The sequence below is a fragment of the Myxocyprinus asiaticus genome, chromosome 44 (genome assembly GCF_019703515.2).
Source record: "Myxocyprinus asiaticus isolate MX2 ecotype Aquarium Trade chromosome 44, UBuf_Myxa_2, whole genome shotgun sequence".
NCBI lineage: Eukaryota > Metazoa > Chordata > Actinopteri > Cypriniformes > Catostomidae > Myxocyprinus > Myxocyprinus asiaticus.
In genome coordinates, this window is record NC_059387.1 from 28,816,188 (window position 1) to 28,831,900 (window position 15,713).

A 15,713-nucleotide genomic window follows, 5' to 3' on the forward strand; every position below is an offset into this window, starting at 1 on the left:
CTCCACAGTGAAATGACACTGGATTTGTCGGAGTTTGCTATGTGTTGACTTGTCCTTCCATGTGGTCATATGAAACTTATGCCACAAGTTTTGTATATAAGTATTAGACCCCGCCCCCCCCCCCCCCCCCCCAACTACACCATCCTTATTAAAAAGAAAATTACAAATCAACCACTGAATACGTGAGAAGGCTGACTATCAAGCATTTTTATATTAGTGAGAACACATGCTAATTGTGTTTGTGTGGTGACAAGCATGCTTTTTTGTATTAGTCTGAATACTTGCTGTTTGTAGTCGTAAGAATGATGACAGTCCTGTTTTTTATATATATATATATATATATATATATATATATATATATATATATATATATATATATATATATCAGTAAAACTATGCATTGTTTGTTTTTGTAAAAATGTTGACTGTCATGCTTTTTTATATTAGTACAAATACGTGTTGTTAATATTCGTAAGAATGGTAAAATCTGGATCAGTATTGGCCCTGATACTGACGTTTTTAGACGGATCTGGTATCGGTCCGATAAGCTCGATCCAAATCTGATTCTGTGTAGTCATGTTCATTACTGTCAAGCTCCAAAAATGACATAGAAGAACCATAAAAACACCATTGAAGAAGTTCATATGACTCATGCATTTTATTCAAAGCCACCTGAAGTCATGCGATAGCTCCGTGAATTGCAAAAGGCTGTGTTTAATAAATTACCATATAATAAATATATAGTATGCACACACAGCACCAGTGTGTTAGTGAATAGCGCTACTCTGTTGACACACACATAGGCACGTGCAAGCTGGTGATGCACTCGTAGCTATTTTCAGCCTTCACGCGGTGCACTACTCACGAACAACATCTCAGATGTAATTGCTCAATAGTTCAGTTCACTTATAATATGCATTTAGAATGGCACATAAGAAGCAAATTAAATTACTGTGAACTTACAGTACCTACAAACAGACACATATAGGATTTCCTGGAGAGTTCAGAATGGCAAAATAAAAGCCAGAGGGTTTTAAAGTTAAAGGTGCACGATTGAAATATATTACTGTTGTATTTAAAATTCTAAAAGTCAATAATAATAATTTGTTATAATTATCATTATTATTTGTTTAAAAATTATAACAATATTACATTTGAATGGGTTCCAAAAACATAACTGTGTGAATGAAAAGTGAACTGATATATTACAACTAAATAAAAAAAATAAATAAATAAAAAATAAAAAAGAGAGATTTGAATTTGAATTTAAAGTCCTATATATATATATATATATATATATATATATATATATATATATATATATATATATATATATATATATATATATATAATGGCTTCTTATCTACTGAAGACTTCGATTGGGATTACTGTTAATTTTGCTGCTACATTATCCAGTAGACTACTTAACAATAAAGTTTTTCTTAATGAGTTATCCATTTATATTGAAAAAATGTGTAGTTAGAGGTTTGTGTTTCTTTACATATAAAAGAGTACCCCCAATTAGTTCCACACAATAATGTAAAGATATTCTAAACTGATTATGCAAAAAAAACAACACTATATCGGATTGGGATCGGTATTGGTATCGGCCGATACTGAGGTTTCAGATATTGGAATCGGAACAGAAGAGAAAATGTGATATCGGTGCTCCCTTGGTACAAATGCATGCTGTACGTATTCGTAAGAATGTTGACAGTCATGCATTTTTTATATTAGTTTGAGTCTGTGTTGTTCATCTTCGTAATAATGCTGACAATCATGTATTTTTTATTTGTAGAAATATGCACTGCTCATATTCGTATGAATGTTGACTATCATGCATTTTTTATTTTAGTTCAAATACATAGTGTTCGTATTCAGAAGAACATTGACATTCATGCATTTGCTATATAAGTACAAATACGTGCTGATCGTATTTGTATGAATGTTGTATTGGTAAAATTATCGTCAGTCATGTGTTTCTCTGAATTGGTGACAAAGTTGGCAATGCGTTTTTTTTGTTTGTTTTTTTTTTGTAGTATGAACTACAAGACATGCTGACAGTCATGCCTTATATTAATATGAATATGTGATGTTCCTGTTCAAAAAAATGGTGACAATCATGCCTTTTTTTAATATTAGTATGGATACATGGTGTTCAGATTCGTAAGAATGTTGACAATGAGGCATGTTTTGGTGTTAATGCTAAAACTTGATTTTCTGTCTCTCTAGGTTTTTCTCTCAAGTGTTTTGCCTTGCCACTTTTATTCTTACCAATTTTTATTTTTTTTATTTTTTTTGTCTGGAGTTCAGGATTTGCTATATCAACCAATGAATCTCTCCAGCAACCCGTCAGCACTATCAAACATCTCTCGGGGGCCCAGATATTACCTCTCACACTCTGGCAGACGGGTCGGAGTGTACATGTTGAACCTAACACTCCAGCCTTGTTTATACCCTGTTTAAGTCTTGAATAAATCAGACCAAATTGCTGTGGATGGTGCTCACTGCTGGCTCGAGTGCATAAATCCAATATCTTTGCAAAAAAAAAAAAAAAAAAAAACGAGAATGAGTTTATCATCTCAAATGCTGTAACCTTTCCTGTACCCTGCCTTTAGAATACATTTAGAATACTTTAAGGTGCAAATATAACCCAACTTGTTCTTTATCTGAGGTAAAATACACACCCAAGGACGCAAAACATCCAGATCCCACGTCAGTGATTTTGTTTCTTCGCTCTTCATTTTTGTGCTGCACTAAATCACTCAGCATGCTTTAGAAATGGAAAGGAAACAGTCAAAGGGAGATGTGTTTTTCTTTCAGGTTCTGTATTCTTACAAATCAATTCTGGCTAATGGTTTTAAAAAATCAAATACTAACCTTTTCCTGTGCAAGAAGTGACCTTAGAACTCCGCTTTGCACATACAGCTTGTAAATCACACTTCTTTGTACAGACGGGCAGAGCCGTTGCTCAAGGGAATATATGCCAACAGTTATTGGATATGTCAAAACAGAGACCCATTTCCTGTGAAAGAAATCTGACACAAAGAAGGACAGGGATGAGAGAGGTTGTACTGAATAAAAGCTCAGTGTCAGGTTTACAGTCTTTTAAAGCATTCCTACTGATCTGACATCAGGTTTCACTGGCTGAATTAAACCATCTCTGTTTTATTTCATGAAGATATAAAGGGCTTAATTTTGTGGTTGTAGATCTTTATTTGAGGCCTTATGGAAGGTGAGAGGATGATGCATCTGTTACAAAAAGGGAAGCAAACATAAAGGATGAACTGAAGAGAAACGACAGAGATTGAGGAAAGGATAGAGTTTAGAAAGACTAAATGGCATATAAGGATAGCGTTTAGACAGACTAAATGGCATTAGTTTGACATGAAGTAAAACAAGGCAGGGACAGACATACAGTCCATTTAATATTCTGTATGTTTGTGTACACAAATGTCTAGTGGGTGTTTTTTTTTTTTTTTTTTTTTGGTTGTAAAACATTGTTGTCTAAGTTCTAAGTACTGGAAAAAGTGTTAGTGAGACAGAGAGGTATTTTATGTTCTCTGGTTCACAAATACCAAATCTCTCTCTCTCTTTCACTCACTAAACAGCTCAGACTGACAGACCAGGGCAGCTTAATAAAGAATGAATTTTCCTGGAACAGCAGTTCACACTGTTATGATCCCAGAGTACAGTCTCCCCCTCGCAATCTATCACTCGCTCATTCTTTCTGTCTCACACACACACAAACTCAAGTCTAGCAGACTATCAATTTTTAAGTTGTACTCTTTTGTGTTTTGTCCCTTTGCTTTAGCATCAAACTTGTCGCTGTTGTCCTTGTTTATGTTTGCTTGTTTGTCTCATGATCCATGTAAACAGGATGCCGAGCTGGTGAGGAACATCTGTCGTTGGGTTCGACAGGCGGTCTGTATGCGGTTCTTTGCAAAACTCACCCCTAATGTGACAAAATTGTGGACATTGCCAAGGCTAAAGAGGTAGGTGTCTGATGGTCTTTATAGTCGTCTCTCCTGCTTGAACCATTTTTGGTTTTGATAATAGTGTTCTTATTAAATTAAATGAAGAATTCACCTAAAAAGGAAAGTTTCTAACATCATTTACTGTTGTTCCAAACCCGCTTAACTTTCTTTCTTCTATAAAACACAAAAGAGGATGTTTGGCAGAATGGCCAGAGTTTACATAAAAGACAAAATTAATGGGGATTGGGGCTATTAAGCTCCAACACTGATAGAAAGACACCATAAAAGCAGTTTTGGGCAAGCTACTCAAAAAAATAAAAAATAAAAAAATCACCTGAAAATTGTGTTAAGCTGAAAGCTACACTTTAGAGAAAGTAGCAAGTTACACTACAAGCTACATGGCAAAAGTAGCTTGCTAGATGCACAGAGCATACAGTCATAGACAAAGCATCTAAATTTGTATTTATACTGCACATGCTACCTATACACCATGTGTTCAATATGCCAATAACTATTTTTACTTTTTATTCCATGGGAGTACATATACTACTACCTGTACAAACCCATTTGAACATAATTTCCTTTTCACATTCCTGTATAACAACTCTACGTAAATATATACTATTCATCTCATCCTATAATTCTGTGTCTAGCTGATGTATTTCTGTATGTACTGGAAGCTTCTGTTCAGAGGCCAAATTCCTTGTGTGTGTGAGCACATCTGGACAATTACACTCTAATATCTGATGGTATTCATTGGTACTACCATGGTACTTTGATATACAGCTACCATATTTATGTACCATTCTGTGTTTACATGGCTCTTCAGAGTACTTTAAAAAATCCTACGGTGCTTTGACATATGGTTACCAAATTTATATACTATTGTATTTACATGGTGCTCCCAGGTAATGGTACATGAAAACAGGTATTTAAGTTATTATTTGCTGAAAATATTTTCAGAAAAAGCTCTCAAATCTTTGCACTTGCTTTCCAATCAGTTATAACACAGCAAGATGTTGCGCCATGTTTGACGTCAAATGTCAATGTTTCGCATCTGTCTCATTATTGATATCAAAAGGCATGTCTTGATGCATCACATTTGATTTGAATGACATTTGAGAGTTATGGGAGAGGAGAAGATTTTTAGCGGATAATAATGTACAGAGTCAGGTTTAAGGGTCTTCTTTTTTTTTTTGGTTGAACTAATCTTTTAATTCTCTGATAACTCTTTTGTCTAATTATTTTTACTCTATTGAGCACTTGCGATGATGACAAGTTGTGCATTTGTGTTAAAGGGATAGTTCACCCAAAAATAAAAATTCTCTCATTATTTACTCACCCTCATGATATCATAGGTGTGTATAACTTTCTTTCTTCACCAGAACACATTTGAAGAAAAATAGAAAAATATCTGAGCTCAGTAGGTCCTTAAAATGCAAGTGAATGGAGATTTCTCTTTTGAAGCTCCAAACATCACAAATTGTCAGCATAAACGTCATCCATATGACACCAGTATTAAATTTAAGTCTTCTAAAGCAACACGATCGCTTTTGATGTGAAAAAGATAAATATTTAAGTTAAATATTTAAATATTTATACTTTTTTTTTATTTTATTTTATTTTTTTTTATTATAAATCATGTTTCCGTTCTGCAGCGGTATGCGTGTGTGACGTAATCACATTGGCATTTGAAACACGCAAGAACTGACGCACATGCGTCACAGCCAGGAGTGCAGTGCTGTTTACAACTGCGTAGGAGGAACGCTGTACAGAAGCTTGGTTGGTTTTGGTTTAGATCTGTATTTATCTGTTTCTTTACTCACAATGGTGCATTTGTGTGCTTATTCTGGATGTCTCAACCAAGAGGATAACATGAGATTACGCTGGTATCATGGCAATGCAAATACGTCACACGAGAGACAGCTTGGACTCCACCCACTCATGAAATGTTGGATTATGGTTAAAAAGTACTTAAATATTTATCTTTTTTCACACCAAAAGTGATCGTATCGCATTAGAAGACATTCATTTAACCACTTGAGTCATATCAATGATGTTTATGCTGACTGTCTTTAATTTTCGGAGCTTCAAAAGAGAAATCTCCATTCACTTGCATTTTAAGGACCTACTGAGCTAAAATATTTTTCTATTTTTCTTCAAATGTGTTCTGGTGAAGAAAGAAAGTTATACACACCTGAGATATAATGAGGGTGAGTAAATAATGAGAGAATTTTCATTTTTGGGTGAACTATCCCTTTAAGTTAGAAATAACTTTTTTTAATGGGGCTATATTCTGAAAAACAGGATTTTCCTTGCTTTTTAGAAAAAAATAAAATAAACATCCTGCAAAATCATTCTTGAAACAAACCCATTTTCAATAGTTATCCTATTTCATAAATGGGACATAAAAGATCATGTCCTGATCTCATGGAAAAGACGTGACACTTTTTTAAAAATTATATTATGTGGCTGCTTACAAATAACATTGCAGTGTTGAGGTGAAATGTCCAAGGTAAAAGATAATGTTCTGGTGAGTTTTAAATCAACAGAAACTACCTCCCTACCCTACTCTATACCTTAAACCTAAACTTAATCAATAATGCCGTAAAAAGCAAATGTGTCATGAAAAATTTAATTGCTGAAGCAACAATGTCATTTTAGAAGTCATAAAGGTACAAAGGCAAAAACAGCTTGTCTAATGCTAAGAGTCAGGGAAAGGGCAGAAAATGGTTATGAAAAACTACATTATGACTAATATTATGCCACAAAACATGTTTGATATGCCCTAAAAACTTATTTCCTAACTTGACCTTGACTAACAGCCTGAAGTCTCCTGTACCATATTGGAATTTCTATACAAATAATCGAGGGTCTGTAGGTTATGGTATCCAGATTTAATCTGAATCTGGCCTCCCTCCCTCTTCCCTGTGCCTAATGTTTTATCCCTTTTGGCACAGGTGGAGCAGATGGTGTCACTGCTACCAACACGGTTTCAGGGCTGATGGGACTCAAGGCAGACGGCTCTCCCTGGCCTGGCATCGGCCGCGGAAGGCGTACCACATATGGCGGAGTATCTGGTGAGTGTCACCCACCTCACTGGAACCATTTCTTTTTCCGCTGAGGTTTGACGAGTGATGGCACAGACAGACAATGTGTGTAAATCTATTTTATTATTTATTTATTTATTTATTGAAGGTGTATGTGAGTGTGTTCGTTTGTGTGTGTAGGCTGGTCAGAAGCTCTAATAGTGCAGACAGATGGATTGGAGGTTGGTGGAAAGCTGAAGTCGTTGAACAGCTTTCTGCAGGGCTTTTGCAACAAGATTAAACAGTGTGAGCTGTGTAATATGAAATATGGACGTCTTGCCAGGATACATTGAACAGGGCTTGGTTGCACGGCTCATTTTCTATGGCATGAGATAACTAGGAATACACTTGCTCTTTCAGACAACGGGTTTTATTATTTTCACATGCCTGTACTATGCTGTAATATTCCAATGTACTTTTTTGGGTGTACATGTAATGTGTATTTTTAAAACGCATCACCAGTTCTGAGAGGAATGATTGGAAAAAAAAAACTGTCAGAGACACCTAACAAAAGAACATTCCCTGAATCAGTTTGATAACAAAGAGAGATCTTAAGTATTGTAGAAGGGGAAAAAATGACCAGCTGAATACATATTTATGTTATATTCATTGATCCATGCATATAGTATTGGAGATTAAGGTTAGTGTGACGCAGGGTCAGAAATTAACTAAATATGGGGAGTTCATATTTGTAGTATTGGGGGGGAACATGTCCTTACTACCGGGCGGATATCACTGACTGTAAACAGTGACACACCCTTTTTTATCCAATCAGAAACACTCTCTGTCTCACAATAATTTTGCATGTTAAAGTGTGCTGACATGGGCAGTGGTCTAATTCAGTGGTTTAGTCTGGTTGAAGTTAGCAAAAAAAAAGTAATAATACATTTTAAAGTAATTCATTTTAGCTAGATGCTAATGCTAATAGATATCATTATTTGATGCTAAATTGCTAATAAGTGTCTGTGGTTTCAAGATACAGTTTTATGATGTGTTCGTATATACCAATACTGGCATACTGTCCATTACCTTCAGGCGTACTGTCTACTACATTTCATTTTTAAGAAATGTACATTCTCATCACCAACGAAATGCATATTTTTGGTGCATTGTGAAAGTATACAAATTAGGCTCGAGCTGTCGTCTTATATTAGATTGCTTTTGCCAGGTACTGTTTCTTTTCCATTGCAGTGTTGTGTTTTTTTTTTTTTTTTTGGTTCCACTGGTAATTATGGGAAGGCTTATCTGGACAGACTGCTGACATATCTATTACCTAAGGTTTCATAGTTCTTGAGGATGTTCCTAGATAGTCTCACAATCTTTTTAAGAATTATGGTGTGAATATTTTATCTTGTGAGTGTATGTTAAGGGTTTTCAAAAGCAGATTGTCATCCTCAATGATGAGCGTCAACAGAGAGCCTTGAGTAAATGGTCCTCAGGTTTCCATGGGATATTGATGCTGTCTGTTGCCGTACAGATGTCTATGAAGATATTAGACAGATGTGTCTTCAGAAGAATAATATTTTTCTTTGCCATACTGTGGGGACCGTGTTGATGGATTTCAAATTGATATCCATCCACTGACATCTGACGAATTCTGATAAATCTTTCTTTAGAGCACTTAGAGTAAGAGCATTTTTGTTCCATTTATTAGTTATGTCTGCTAAGACAAGCATCACTTTTACTATTGCTCGTAGGGTTAAGGATTTGAACAAACCCCTAACCCCAAATAATAAACATTGGTAAGTAACTCGGCCATGAACGATAACCTTTTTTAAGAGATTTGACTTTAAAAAATATTTTTTTAAAAAGCTGAAAAATGTTATAGACTTAAATTGAAGGAGGGACCTTATTTAGGGACCAGGCTATCACAGAGACTTAGGTTGGGCTCTTTTGACTTCGGTGAGCAAGAAACCACCTAGCAACGACCTATCACCACATATCAACATGCTTAAATCACTCAAAACACCTTATTAACAAAATGACAACACCCTAGCAACCACCCACAACACCTTAGCATCAGGGCTGTGAGTTTTGCACAGGCAAGCACCACTCAAATGTTCTTAGAAAATGTCTAAATCTAGTTTATTCCTTATTGTTGTGTATTTATTGTTTGTTTGTTTTATACATCTTTTATTTCACTGTATCACAGTGATAACACTGCAATCATTTATTACAACTGTTGTGTTCACCATAGCATGATATTTTGTGTCATAACAAGGCTCCACACCAATCTTCAGGGATACACTTCCAACCAGTTGTGTGTTCATTCACTTCCTCAATAATTTATGTGTATGCAGTTGTACTCAGGTTCTCTGTACTGTATCACTGTGCTATCGCTATACTGTTGCATAGTTAATGCCATTTATGAGGCTGGCTTTCATTCTCTCTCTCTGTGTGTGTGTGTGTGTGTGTGTGTGTGTGTGTGTGTGTTTGTTTGTGTCTGGACAGATTGACAAGGGCCAGAGTCTCTCTCATCTTCTGGCCTCTCCATCCATATCCCCATCTCTCTGTCTCTCTCTGTCTCTCTCTCTCTCTCTCTCTCTCTCTCTCTCTCTCTCTTTCAGTTCAATTCAAAATGGCTTTTTTGGCATGACTAAACAATTAAGTATTTCAAAGCTGCAAACGTAAGTAAAAATGGAACAACATATTAGATAATTAAACTAAAGTTAAACAACATATAACAGATCATCACTTTAACTTATGTTAAAGAAGCTTTACATTGCCAAAGTATTGGATGGACGGACGGACGGACGGACGGACAGACAGATAGATAGATAGATACACATACATACACATTTACACACATATAAACACAAATATATGCATATTTTCTCTCTTTCTCTCACTGAAAACCAGCAGTAACCAGCAGGAAAAAGGTATAGTGGTTTGGAGACAGAAACAGGGCTAGCAGGGGTGTGGCATTAAAAATTAATCCGGAAACTATTGCAGCAGTATTTTATATAAGCAAAACTACTCAATGTCATCTTTTCCCCATTTAAGCTGTGACAATGTGCAGCACGGTGACATACCCCCAGGAGCAGAGCGGGTCCCGGTCTGTGAGGGCCTCCCCAGCTCCACCCTCCTAACATCCATCACCCTGTTCTGCCTGCAGGCCTATGAGCTGCCAGAGCTTACACTGCCAAGAGCCTGGAAACAAATATAGCTATGATGTACTGTTTTTCACCAGGGCTTTAGCCACAGTGGTTAATTTTAAAGGGGCCATTTCATGGAGAACAGGATTTTTTTTTTTTTTTTTTTGCTCTTATGAAATAAAAGATTTTGATAGCTCAAAACATTAACATATTTGCCATGTATCATAATGGTAATCCAATTTATGTAAGGCCCATTTTTCATCAATCCAATCAATTCCTGATTTGGATAATTGGAATTTCGAAGTGAAATTCTGTGGAATACGTCAGAAATACATCAGGTCACAGAGGTTTACATATGTTTGCAGCTTTTAAATACTTAATTGTTTACAGTCATGCCAAAAAAGTCATTTTGCAGCCTGATCTCATGAAAATTATTTGACCGTGGTGACATTTTTGCAAAATTATATGTGGTTCCTTACACGTATCGCGGCAGTTCCAAGGTGATATGTCCACTGTGTGGCACTAAAAGCGAGTTAAGTTTTCTCTTAGGCCCCATTTAAACCTTGCATTAAAATGAGTTTTCGGTGATCAGATTGCAGTTGACCACATTAAATGACAGGTGTAAATGCACCCAAGACACATTGTGAACGGATCGTGATCGGATCATTGAAACCACATTCAGAGGTGGTCAGAAGCGGATTCTGACCACATTCAAAGAAGGTGTAAATGCAAATGCGTTTTCGTTATCTGGACACAACTACGCAAGTAATTAATTATGTGATGAACTTACGCTACAGTCATCCGTTTTTAAAGCACTGTGTTGCGGGTTCATGCCTTTTTCTGTTAATTCAGCCATCGCAATGTGAAGAACAAAACAGACACTGCCATATTGCAATCTTGTCACCCGAACAATTAACAAAATTCCAGGAATTATTCCATTGGAATACACTTGGAATATCTAGTTTCTCTCCTCAAATCCCATTCGCTCACGTTTCTCTCCTGTTTTCTAATAACTGACACTTATGTGAAACCAGTCTTCACTTGCACATTTCAGATGAGAAACATAGCCTATACAAAGCGCAGAATGCGAGATGAATAGCCTATCATCACATTTGCTTCGGCAACCCAAAATGTAGCTTTGTCGGCCACCAAAAAATTTTAAATGAAGGAAAAACCTTGACTGTGAAAGTGATAGAAAGCATTTGAAATATCCGTCAGTGTTTTTTTTTTTTTTTGCTAAACGACAGAATTTTTGTTACCACAGGCTCTAATGTAGGCTAATACTCTATGTTTCTATTTTGCGCGGGTTACTTTGATTGGATCACTATCCGATCACAGTGGCGACGCATTTGACTGCAACGTGAAAATGCAGTCCAGCTAAAGAATATCCAGATACTATCCGGATATGAAACGCATGTTAAAGCAAGGTCTAAATAGGGCCAAAATTTTAATGGTTAATGCTCTAGCAAGTTTTAAATCAACAAAACCAACCTCACTACCCTAAACCTTAAACCTAAACCTAATCAATAGTGTCACAAAAAGCAAATGTGAGATGAGTTACTATGCAATTTGATCAGGCTTAAACAAGCTTGTAAATGTACTTGGTTATGTAATGCAAGTGTTAAAATGCCATACAAGTCATGCGATATAATAAAAGTGTTTAGATATCACAAAATAGTACTGTGTGAGAAACAGGGTGAAAAGTAAGTGTTTATGAACTGATAATCTGCCCTTTTTATCGAGATTTGTGTGAAAGAGATTAAAAGTCATGATTGTTTCTGTTCCTTAGTGTTCATTTTACTAGGAAAGTGCCAAGATACATTCAGCATGCCAAGTAAAAATCTTTTAGCAAAAATGTAAGTAATGTAAGTAACATGATTCAGTGAAACCAGGTTTAAAATGGGTTACAAACAGGACCATGTTTCATGTTGACTTTAAAGGTACCGTAGCAAAAAAAACAACAACAAAAAAAAACAGCCTGTTTAGTTCTAGAGTCAGAGGGTGGAAAATGGCCATCTAGAACTAAATTATTACTGTTTGTGGCATGAGAAATCTCGACTAACATTATATGTGGACTTCAGGGAAACAAATAAAAAGCTAAAGAAGAGCATTTGTCCCATTTACAGAATGCTGCACTTTCAGGTGATGAAACGATGGCCACCTGTTCTTTGTCACCGTTTCTCTATAAGTACTATGATGCAGTCAGATTTGTGTCAGAATGTAAAATTGATGTATGTATATTTGAGAGAGATTTATTATTGTGAGGTAGCAAAAAGTAATTTTGTGTTCAGTTATTGTGTCCTTACCTGCAGTGTAGAGTGTGAAGTATGAGATTAGACTCGTGCTTTAGATGAAGAGCAGTTATTTTCATGCTGTTTCTGAGAAGAATAACCACTTCTTATCTGCACTGATTGTAGTTATTTTACCCATTTGTGTAAACATACATTGTCCTCGGAGGAAGAGCCACACACAAATTGTATTTAATTTTTTCTATCGTGGTGAGGATTTTCCATTGACCTCTCTTGTTTTTATACTAAGCTAATAATATGTTTTATCCCTTAACCTTTACACAAACATTTCTGCATGTTTTTTTTTTTTTTGTTTTTTTGTCACCAAATGAATTTGCAAAAATAATAACTTTTTTTATTAAACAGGGTGACACCCTCCCCATTGGTTTAACAAAAATACAGTATAGTCCCACCCCAAACTTATGCAGTTGGTTGAGCCAGTGTTGCTGTGTCAGGCTGGATGGGTCGATAAAACTAACAGAACGATGTTTTGATAGTGCCATGGTGTTGCACTTTTTGGAGGAATCAACCTGCAGATGGTTGACTTATCATTGACTCTCCATATTAAGCTGTGATACAAGAAAGAATTTTTACATCAAAAAATGTATATCACCTATATGACATTATTTAGTATGTTTATGAAGTCATGATTCCTTATGGGAACTGCTCACACTCCTTACATTGAGTATCACTGCGTCCATTCCTCAGTGAGTGTAAGTGTGTGGGTGTGTTCACAGCTGATTCTGATCATATACCTGTGAGATCACACACTCTGTCTTTTCTTTCACAGACATCTCGCCACACTTCTCAAGCATGACACACACACACTCACACAGAACGCACAAACACACACACACACTCACATTTAGATTTAGTGCTCCTCTGACAGAGCACACTGCATGACGCTGTCAGTTGCTTTTTTTAAGTGCAGTTCTATATAAACAGACATGGAAAGCTCAAGTGAGCATGTTTCATTTTTTTTTTTTTTTTTTTTTTGTCTGACTGAATGGATGGCAAAGACAAATGATTCTTTAGAAAAACAAATGCTGTACAGAAAACTGACCAAACTAAGAGGAAGCAAATGTGAAATAATCATTCAACAACTTTTTCTTCACATCTAAGTTGTGATGTATGGAAGCCCCATAAATAAAGTGGTATGGTATATGATATGGTATGGGATATATGACATGACATATGATATATATACATTATGATATGGTATGGGATGATAGCACAGGGCAGTTTAGTATGGTATAGTACAGTATAATATAGCTTGGAATTGACATTAGTATCAAAAGCTGTATAATGCAAAAGCCAAGGACTAAAAGTGGTTCAAGAAACAAAAACTGAAAACAAACAAAAACAATTTCAGAAGTAACCGAAAACCTACGTTATACCATATTTTCACATATTTTGGTGAGGCAAGTAGCTCATTTTGGGCTTGTTTTTCCAGACCAGGTTGCTTATTTCTCTTGCGAGACCTGGCAACACTGCAACTGGTATTTCACCCACCCCTTAGCACAGAGTACTGTCATTTTTAAAATAATGTTATTAACTTTTATTTTATTTTGTTTTAACTGGTAACCTTTCGGAAAGGAGGCTGTGGATCTTCTGAATCGGAATGGAAAAATAAAGTTTTTGCTCAGAACGAACCAAAATGAAAAACATGTCATTTTTAGTCCCTGGCAAAAGCTAAATGCTATTTTAACATCTCAGTTGTGATGTACTATACATAAATAAACTGGTATGCTATGATAGGACAGGACAGTATAGTGTTGTTTGTTGTTAATGTAATTATAGTAAGTGTGTGCATGTGTGTGTGTGTGTGTGTGTACAGCAAAGTGTAGGACAGTATAGTACTGTACAATATAATACAGTATAGCGTACTGTAGTACAGCATAGTATAGTGTTATATAGTACTGTATAGTACAGGTGCTGGTCATATAATTAGAATATCATCAAAAAGTTGATTTATTTCACTAATTCCATTCAAAATGTGAAACTTGTATATTATATTCATTCATTACACACAGACTGATATATTTCAAATGTTTATTTCTTTTAATTTTGATGATTATAACTGACAACTAAGGAAAATCCCAAATTCAGTATCTCAGAAAATTAGAATATTACTTAAGACCAATACAAAGAAAGGATTTTTAGAAATCTTGGCCAACTGAAAAGTATGAACATGAAAAGTATGATCATGTACAGCACTCAATACTTAGTTGGGGCTCCTTTTGCCTGAATTACTGCAGCAATGCAGCGTGGCATGGAGTCGATCAGTCTGTGGCACTGCTCAGGTGTTATGAGAGCCCAGGTTGCTCTGATAGTGGCCTTCAGCTCTTCTGCATTGTTGGGTCTGGCATATCGCATCTTCCTCTTCACAATACCCCATAGATTTTCTATGGGGTTAAGGTCAGGCGAGTTTGCTGGCCAATTAAGAACAGGGATACCATGGTCCTTAAACCAGATACTGGTTGCTTTGGCACTGTGTGCAGGTGCCAAGTCCTGTTGGAAAATGAAATCTGCATCTCCGTAAAGTTGGTCAGCAGCAGGAAGCATGAAGTGCTCTAAAACTTCCTGGTATACGGCTGCGTTGACCTTGGACCTCAGAAAACACAGTGGACCAACACCAGCAGATGACATGGCACCCCAAACCATCACTGACTGTGGAAACTTTACACTGGACCTCAAGCAACGTGGATTGTGTGCCTCTCCTCTCTTCCTCCAGACTCTGGGACCCTGATTTCCAAAGGAAATGCAAAATTTACTTTCATCAGAGAACATAACTTTGGACCACTCAGCAGCAGTCCAGTCCTTTTTGTCTTTAGCCCAGGCGAGACGCTTCAGACGCTGTCTGTTGTTCAAGAGTGGCTTGACACAAGGAATGCGACAGCTGAAACCCATGTCTTGCATACGTCTGTGAGTAGTGGTTCTCCCCCACATTTTTGAATGGGTTTTGTTTCACAATCCTCTCCAGGGTGCGGTTATCCCTATTGCTTGTACACTTTTTTCTACCACATCTTTTCCTTCCCTTCGCCTCTCTATTAATGTGCTTGGACACAGAGCTCTGTGAACAGCCAGCCTCTTTTGCAATGACCTTTTGTGTCTTGCCCTCCTTGTGCAACGTGTCAATGGTCGTCTTTTGGACAACTGTCAAGTCAGCAGTCTTCCCCATGATTGTGTAGCATACAGAACTAGACTGAGAGACCATTTAAAGGCCTTTGCAGGTGTTTTGACTTAATTAGCTGATTAGAGTGT

General features: G+C 36.4%; 1 pseudogene; it reads left to right on the forward strand.

The window, feature by feature from the left end:
- Positions 1-15,713, forward strand: part of LOC127434528 (dihydropyrimidine dehydrogenase [NADP(+)]-like) — a 245,984-nt pseudogene that overhangs the window by 167,597 nt on the left and 62,674 nt on the right.